The 9,215-nt window shown below is 40.7% G+C and overlaps 1 long non-coding RNA gene across 1 annotated transcript; it reads left to right on the top strand.

Annotated features, from left to right (window-relative positions):
• The first annotated feature begins 551 nt into the window (after positions 1–551).
• On the top strand, positions 552–2,822 carry LOC119311632. Its single transcript, XR_005151130.1, has 5 exons — positions 552–620; positions 731–783; positions 923–1,447; positions 1,812–2,074; positions 2,536–2,822. It is a non-coding gene; the product is annotated as an uncharacterized LOC119311632 (long non-coding RNA).
• Positions 2,823–9,215: the final 6,393 nt, after the last annotated feature.

Below are 9,215 nucleotides of genomic sequence, written 5' to 3'. Positions count from 1 at the left end.
CCATCACCCAACACCACGCCACCCCAAGCCTCGCGAGACCGCCAAGGCAACCAACACCAGCTTCCAGTCCAGTAGACACCACGAGCACTCAGGCAGCAATTCCAAGGAAGGGACGATGTCGTGCCGCCACTCCCAGGTCCGGCGAAGCGGGCCTAGGGGATGGTCAAGGTCTCCAGGGAGGAGACGACGCCAGCCACGCAGGAATTTTGTCGGAGCACCTTGTAACAACCGCACCGCCGCGAAGCAAAGCACGTCTTCTAAGCATATGTCCAAGCCAAGCTTAGTTTCTGAGTCAAAGGATGTCTTCAATCAGAAAGCCAGTAACAAGTATTGGATTGATGTGCAACTAAGATGGGGAGACTACGATTCACACGGCATAAAATGTTACACAAGAACAAAATTTATGGACTACACGACAGATAATATGTCCATCTACCCTTCTCTGACTGGTATGACTGCCATTTTCTTGCCTTGTCTGAGTCTTCTGTGCTTAATGTTCATTAATTTTTCTTTTGGGGGTGATGATCACTGATCTAGCTTGTAATTTGCACTCTTCTATTGATAACTGCTTCCCCGGGTCAAAGCCCCTCCTCTAGCAAGCAATGAACAAGATCATGAAGGTAATAACCATGCTAACTGTAACAAATCTAGCTCTATGCCAATATCTCTGCTGCAGTAAAAAATGTCTTATTTAATAAATGACATGCTTGTTTATTTTCTCTTTTGACAGTCAAATCCTGCTATGTATGTGCTGAGGGAGAGAATAAGAAAGGGTCTTCAATTGTATTCATCTTAACCCACTGAGCCATATCTGTAGTTTTCCCTTTATTCTGCTTTTAGCTCTAGTTTTCTTGCAATTATGGCGTAACTACACAGCATCATGACTTTGAAGACTTGAATGAAAATGGATTATAATCTGCAGGTCATCCACACAAGTGTATGGGCAGGACAAAAGCGTCTAGGGCAGCTGGCCAAGTGGAAAACAGCCGAGGAGGTTGCTGCACTAGTTCGATCGCTTCCCGTTGAAGAGCAGCCAAAGCAAATTATTGTGACAAGGAAGTGTATGTTGGAGTCCATCTGCCATTCCAAGCTTGCTTGAAGATTGACAGGTTTGGTCTCAAGGCTACGGAACCGCAGATGGTTCTTTATAACATATACGATGACTGGTTGAAAAGTATCTCGTCCTACACTGCATTCTCTCATCTTGTGCTTATACTACGAGCATTACATGTTAATAATGAGAAGGCCAAGATGTTGCTGAAGCCTGACAAGACAATGATTATGGAACTGCATCATATCTGGCCATCAATCTTTGACTGATGAGTAGTGTCTGAAGGTGGAATGTGCGCTCAGAGATATCATTCTTTCAGATTATGCAAAGAAAAACAATGTTAATACTGCCCCACCGTCACAGCAGAGGCAACAGATAGCGGAGATTGAGAAACAGGTAAAACTTTTTATAACAGCCTTTCTGTCTAGTTTCTATGCATAGTAATCGCTCCAGTTTTCCTTATTCTTGGATTTACTTGAATTTGCAGTCCCGACAGCTAGGCAGCAGTTAATTTGATGAAAGAAAATGAGAGTATAAACTCATAGCATCGTCTGTTGTAAAATTTCACATCCAACCCACAAAGTTAGTCTTGCGCCAGCGACTGATGCAATGTAGTGATGCATGGTTGGAGCTCCTGAGAAATACAAACATACCACTCAGTTTATTGCAAGTATTTCTTAGTTCACCTTATTACCAGATGTGGTTATTTGAAAAAATGCAATATTCTTGAGTCGTTCACAATTTGCATTCGTGGGTGCAGTTTATTTCACGGCAAAGAAGATTGATTATATGAACTTATATCAGAGAACTGCACCTACGTAGAATCTACAGACACGGGATGCAGGTTTCCTGTATGGGCCGGATAATCCCCAAGTGGAGATGAGATGCATATCTATTCCGCCACAGCATGGAACTCACCGGCCAGATGGTGACTTTGCCGGCGAATCTCCCAGATCATGAGTTCCTTGCTGACTTGGAGCTGTTGGGACCCAGACAAATGAAGCTCCTAAGCTATCACCTCAGGTTTGTCTCCTATCATTTGTATCTTCAAATCCAACCTTGTGATTCTTATCCAGAATCAAAAGATTTATGTCTGATCAAGCAGATTTATGTCTTTCCATGAGCGGCTAATTGTCTCTCCTGGGACATTTGAATTCTGAATGTGAATATTAAAATGCATGTTATGCAAAATTCAGTCTTTCCAACTCACACTGAACTGTACATACAAATTTATTGCTGTTGGTTCTTTTGTTTCTTGTGCATTTTACAAGTGATTTTTGTTGTTGCCTGGAATAGTTTCAGTGCTGAATTTTTGTTCTGTTGTTTTTGGCACATTCTGGTAGTATAGTTCTTTTTTACCTGTGAGCCAGTGTCGCTACTGAACTGTATTCTGTAGTTTCTTGCACATTCTGTTACGGAGTGCTTTTTTTTGGTATGATCCAGAGTCTCATATACTGAACTGTTCGTTCTGTTGTTCGTTGCAGGATTTGACATCACATGCTAAAATTTTGGAGAGAAGAACAAACAGTGGGATGGTGACAAGTGCATCATTTTGACCTGTCGGTGAACATCTTTGGTCAGTGGTTATGTTTGCGAGAACAAAAAAACCTATCGTGGCCAGTGGCCATCGCTTGTCAAACTGATTCGTTATCGTCAAGCGGATGTTTTGCTTGGTGTTATCATCCTTGCCTCGTTGATGCTTTGTGATTGTTGAAGCATCTGGTTGCTCTTGTTCTTAAGATTGGAGTAGTTGCAGATTTCTGTTGCTAGATTGGATTACTTGCAGATTTCTGAGAGCAAATCAGTTGGTCTGGGCCTGGTCAATCCGCTATTGCTTCAGCCAGTTCTGGGATCAGTGGGATGGTGACGCCTCGAAGAATGTGGTCACGTAATCACCACCCCCACGCCCATCCTTTGATCATCAATAGAACACTCCAGCATCAACATTACTTTTAACCATCTTGGCACTGACGATGATGCCTCACACCTAGAGATAGACACATGGAAATAAGACCGCTATTGGATATGAGCCTCCTTCCTGATCTTATGCACAATCCTTCACGGTACAGGACCGCCTTTGCTATTCCGTTCTTCGTTGCATGCGTGCGTCCCATAGAAACCAACACCTGACAGCAATAGCAGTGGGTGTTTCTTCTTCTTTTTGACCATTTTGACAGTAACTTGGATTATGAGGCAATGAATGGTTTCAACTCACTATATATCTTGCAGATACTTTGAGCGCCTCAAAGCACTGGTTTGTCGATATACTATTACTGTTAGGCATTCAAATGTACCAGATTAAGCAAGGGAAAGAAAGGCAACGTACCTCGAAATCTGTGTTGCCCCCAAGCAAAGCGTTGTACAAAAATGCAGCAGCAGTTGCGGGCATGTCAAACAAGTGATTTGATTTGATTTGCAGCCAAAGACTGAAAGGAATTGTCCCTTGAGAACTTGGAATAAGTGATCATAACTAAGAATTATATATCACCAAGTGTAACTGTCCTGAAGATGATAAGCGTTGCACTGGCCCTCAGCTATTGTTTCTGTTTCCGTGGAGCATCAGTCATATAATATTTGGAGAGCTGACATTGCCGGCACATCTCATATGATCGGATGTTCTCATGGCAGTACATTTCTAATGCTGTTTTGGCTTGAATCATCAATTCTGTTGTACGTGCTTATAGTATTTGTGTGGGATTATAATATCTGAAGCTCTGGACATGTACAGAAAAAGGAGGCACCTGCTTGGCGAGAAGCCAGCGCCTATGGCGAAAGTCTAAATTCAGAATATATGCCTGGACTACTTTAGCCTTTTGCATAGTTTTTTACTGGGCAGTAGTTCGACAATTTACAGTAGCGTTTTAAGTAAGAGTATTTGCATGTGTGCATCTTCAGCTGGTGCCTTTATTTTCAGCCCTATTTATTTCCGTTTCATGTCAATGCAAGACCTTATACAATTGACGCATGCTTTCCGATTTCCTTAAGGAGGTTGAGGTATGCAGTATTTGTCATGTCTGAGTTGTAACAATGCCTTTCAGTTAGTATGCTACATGCTCATTCAGATTCTTGCTCATCAAATAATCATTCAGATCAAATGCTGAATCTTGATAATGCCTTTCAGTTGTACGATTACTTGTTCCAGGATTTGTTCATTTACTTGTCCCAGCCAACAACTCTCTAATATATTGTATCATGATCCGTTGATTACTTGTTTCAGGATTTATGCGTTACTGTTTTTTTTATCGACTAGCTAGCTGTTGCCTGTAGTGCAAAATTTATTTGGTGTTGGTGACTTGGAACGTTTCATCCAGTGAGTTTCTCAACCGTCATGAGCTCAAGTATCCTGTAGGTGACTTGCAACTCTGGGTTGGCCTAGCAGTTGGTAAACTAAATTCTTTATGAGTAACATGTATGCCTGTAGTTTCTCTTCTCCCTGGTTTTAATTTTCAGGGTTTTGTTCTCCATGCTGTAAGATGCTACTGAGCTCAAATTGCAGGTCCTTGGATTCACTCCGACGACTATATGACTAGAGGAAAATCACACTTGCATCATACTGGACATGAAGCTTTAGGTCATTCGGTGCAAGGCGCATCAACAAGCAGTTTCATGATATAAGTCTACATACCACAGGACCTTTACCCTATTCTCGATGAAACTGCAGCTCTCCAGCTTGTGGTGGCGAAACATCACGTGTGATCTTGATGGCTGATGAGGCATGTTCTTGCTCATTACTTCAACTTCAAAGTGCACATTTCTGTAGTTATTTTAGGTGTAGCCTGCTATGGTGCTCATCAGGTTTCTTACTTTCAAAGTGGAACCTGTCTTTAGATATTTCAGTCAAGCTCATAGGTGCAATTTAGCTGTTCTTCTTGCAACATTTGTTACTGCTTGATTGCCCAGGAGTTATAATCTTTGTTGTATCATGTATTTGAGCTTGATTTGAAATGAAATTGGCGCCTTCTGCTCCTCTCCTTTGATAAAAAAGAACACTTAATGTACAATTTTTTGTCTTTTTCAAATTTTGTAGCAGGATGTCTGTAAGAAGCTGACACATGTGGCACGACCGCACGATGTGGGACACCCGCAGGCTGTCCAACCTACAAGGTGAGTCTGTGTGTGCAGTAGCTGCCCATGGTCGGCTATACTGTTGTGATGGTGAGCTTCCTGCTTCCATCGGTCGCTCTCAGGTGTCAGCATCTCGCTTCCTGGATCTGGGAACGTGGTCGCCGGCCGGCATTGCTGGCTCCTCTGCTTCTCAAGGACGCTCCCCGCCAGCCCGTACCATGCCGACGACGGCGGCCACATCGCTTTCCCTTGGCCTCCAGCTGCGCTCGGCCTCACGGCAAGTGGCAACTCGGCCGGCCGGCTTCGATGCGATGCTTCTTCATCTTCAACCGGAAAGAAGGGAGAGCATTCAACTCCGTACGGGCTACACGGCGAGGTTGACGAAACGGAAGGACGCAGTGGTGCTCGTCAAATCACGTCACGTCAGGCGCGCCGCCCGGCTTTGCCTTCAGCAACGTCCGCCATCATGCTGCCTCCTGCTCCATGAAACGTGGCCAGCTGGTGGTCAGTTGACTGAGGATAAAATTTGGGCCAGTCACTTTTCTTTCTGCACGCACCAGAGTGTGTTGGGCCATGCGCCGTTTGCGTGCGGGATCATATGCTAAAAAGGAAATGAAGTACTACCTCACAAAAAAAGAGTTAAAAAACGGATTAATTAGTTGCATTGGCATTACCCAAAGCTTGAACATAATTTACATAGAAATTATGCTTTTTATAACATGCAACTATAAATATATAAACTGCGCTATGATATAATAATGTGATTTTGGTAAAAAAAAAATCCTAAGTAGGAATGAATTAGTGGCATCCGAATTACCCACAAAGAAGAAATTAAATAAAAAAACAAAATCAAAATAACGGAGTTCAAAAAAGAATCAATTAATGGTATTGGTATTACCCTCTAAGAAGAAAAATGCAATAAATCTGAAAGAAATAATGATTTTTTTGCAGATAACTTACACAAATATTGCGCTTTTTTACTACATGCAAGAATAATATAATAGTGAAATTTGACAAGAATTAACTTTCCTAACAAGGAATCAATTAGTGGCATTAGAATTACCCATAATGTAGAAGTAAAACAAAATCAAAATAATAAAGTTTTGTAAGTAAGAATAAATTAGTGGCTTTGTTATTAAACTTTAAAAGAAGGAAAGTGAAAATAAACAACAACAAAATTTGCACACAATTTAGACATAAATTGCGTTTTTATAATATGCAAGAATAAGCATATAATAGTGAAATTTTCGCAAAAAATGGAAGTTTCACAAGAAGGAATAAACTAGTGGCATTGGTATGCACATGAAGGAAGAAAGAAAATGATACAGAAACTAAAATAAAATCAAAATAATAAAGTTTTCTAAGAGAAAAAGGAATCAGTGACTTAGGTATGATCCTTTCAAATACATAAAATGAAATAAAAACCAAAACAAAATCTAAATAATAAAGGTTTCCAATGAAAAATGAATTAGTTGCATTGATATTTCAATTTAAGAAAAAAATTAAAAAAATCTAAAACAAAATAAAGGCAAAATTGCACATATAATATACAAAAAAGTTAGAATTTTTTAAAAATATGCAAGAATAAGCATATGATAGTGGATTTTTCACAAAAAGTGCTAAGAATGAACAAATTAGTGGTATTGCTATTACCCTTAAAGAAAAAGAAGATATTAACTAAATCAAAATCAACAATATAAAAAAGTTAAGGAATAATGAATTGGCGGCTAGAAAATATTGTATGCATGCTAGTGTCCAGCCAGCTTGTACTCTCAGGGAACGTATCTGGTGCACCGGGGCAGTTGGTGCTACCGGTGCACCGGTCCCGTTGCACATTAATTTTTTTTTGAAAAAATCCGAAAAACATTTAGTGCATTGCCACAACATCAATGTATGTTGTCACAAAAATTCAAATCAAAATGTGAAACATTGATCGAGATACAAAAATAAGAAATTTGATATCAATGCGCTAATGGGCCAAAACTGAAGCCCAACATGCATTATTGTTGTGTCAATGCAATAAAAGTATTCCAAATTTTTTCGAACATTTTTGCATGTGCAATGGGGGACCGGTGGCACCGGTAGCACCAATTGCCCAAGTGCACCGGATACATCCCTATAGTCTCATGTGTTGATTTCGTCGATCCCTCGGGCCTGCATTGTGGACCGCGCGTGTGTCCCGCTTGCAAAATTGGGATTTTTTTCCTTTTTAGGGATGGATGGGCTGTGTATAGCCAAGTCTTTTTTCGGAGTCAATCGCCTGCTTCTTGGAGCTGGCATTCCGGAGCCGCGGCAGCTATATGTACCCCGTACCAAGACGTAATATGTCTCGCCTGTAAGCCTGATCTATTGGGTCGGCCCAATAGAGTAGTTTCAGGCACATTTTATCCTATAGTTTTTTATCTGTTGTCCACTCAATTATCTGTTTTTCACCATTTTGCATGATATTCTTTGAGTTTTCTTTTTTTTTCTTTATTCAGATTATATGTTTCTTTCTTCGGTTTTATTTGATTTTGATTTCTTTCCTTTTTTATCACATACGTACTTTATTTCACACAGAATCTACATTTTCGTAAAGCTTAACATTTTTATACAAGTTTAATAATTTTATATACATGATTAGATCTTTTTAAAATACAATTTTTAATGTCTAATTTTTCCATACACACTATAAATTTTGTATGCATTTTAAAGATCTTTTTTATACATGTTTATCATTTTTAAAATACATTATTAAGATTTTTTTTCAAATACTTGCTTCGATGTCTACTTTTTGTACACATGTCAAACATAGTTTTCATACACGTACAATATTTTTCAAAAAACATGCTTTAATATCATTTTTTCCATGCACAATATATATATTTTATACATATGAAACATAATTTTATAGTTATGCAAATTTTTTTGTTGAATTACTAAAAAAAATTACATTGTATAATTTTTTTAAATGTCACATACAGTTTTTGAATCACGTGAAGATTTTTGAAATGTCATGACCACTTTTTTAGAGCTATCAAATAAAATTACAGTTACACTCACAAAAGATTTAGACTGTTTTTTCAAATTCGTGGTGGACATTTTTCTGGGGTACATGTATTTTAATTTTCGAAATATAAATAAAAAATGAAAATGAAAAAAACGAAAATGAAATTGAAAGAGAGGAAAGATAACATGCACAAGTTTGTTTTTTAGGCAAAAAATAACATGTAGAGGTGATTTGCCCGTGGGGAGGAGAGTGGCGTGACTCCCTCATGCAATGGGCCGCTTGGCCCACAATGGGCCACTCGCGCTTCCTCATCAATTTGCTGCACAGAGCAACAAACATGAGCTCGCATCTTGGACGTTTTTGGTTCCTTGCATCCCCATGCAGGTTGTGCAGGGGCCAAATTGGCCTGTTTGGGGTTAGCTGGGCTCCATCAAAATCTAGGTCTGCACAAATGTCAATGCACCGCTCAGCCAGTCCCTTGAGGAACTCCCGACTCAGCAGTTTCCAGCGAGTCAGGCTCGTCTCGTGCAAGGAGGAGGAACACGATGCCAAGCATGTGCGAGCAGGGAGATGGACGAGCTCGCGCGCGCCCCCGAGATGTCGGCAGGAGTAATGTCGTGGTATTTCCTTGACATATGACAAGGGATGGCTTATCATGTGTGGGGGCAGGAGTGCGTTGCCGGGCTCTAGAAGCGGGAGTAGGCAAGACCTCAAACGACGTCGTGTCTTACGTAGGTTCGGGGCTCTCCGTGGGGATAACATGTTGGGGAATGCAGTAATTTCAAAAAATTTCCTACGATCACGCAAGATCTATCTATGTGATGCATAGCAAGTTAGCAACGAGAGGGGAGAGTGTGCCCACGTACCCTCGTAGACCGAAAGCGGAAGTGTTAGACGCGTTTGATGTAGTCGAACGTCTTCGCGATCCAACCGATCCAAGTACCGAACGTACGACACCTCCGCGTTCAGCACACGTTCAGCTCGATGACGTCCCTTGTACTCTTGATTCAGTTGAGGCCGAGGGAGAGTTTCTTCAGCGCGACGCGTGGCGATGGTGATGATGAAGTTACCGGCGCAGGGCTTCGCCTAAGCATTACGACGATATGACCG

The sequence above is a fragment of the Triticum dicoccoides genome, chromosome 1B (genome assembly GCF_002162155.2).
Source record: "Triticum dicoccoides isolate Atlit2015 ecotype Zavitan chromosome 1B, WEW_v2.0, whole genome shotgun sequence".
Lineage (NCBI taxonomy): Eukaryota > Viridiplantae > Streptophyta > Magnoliopsida > Poales > Poaceae > Triticum > Triticum dicoccoides.
This window is presented reverse-complemented; position numbering and strand designations above follow the sequence as displayed.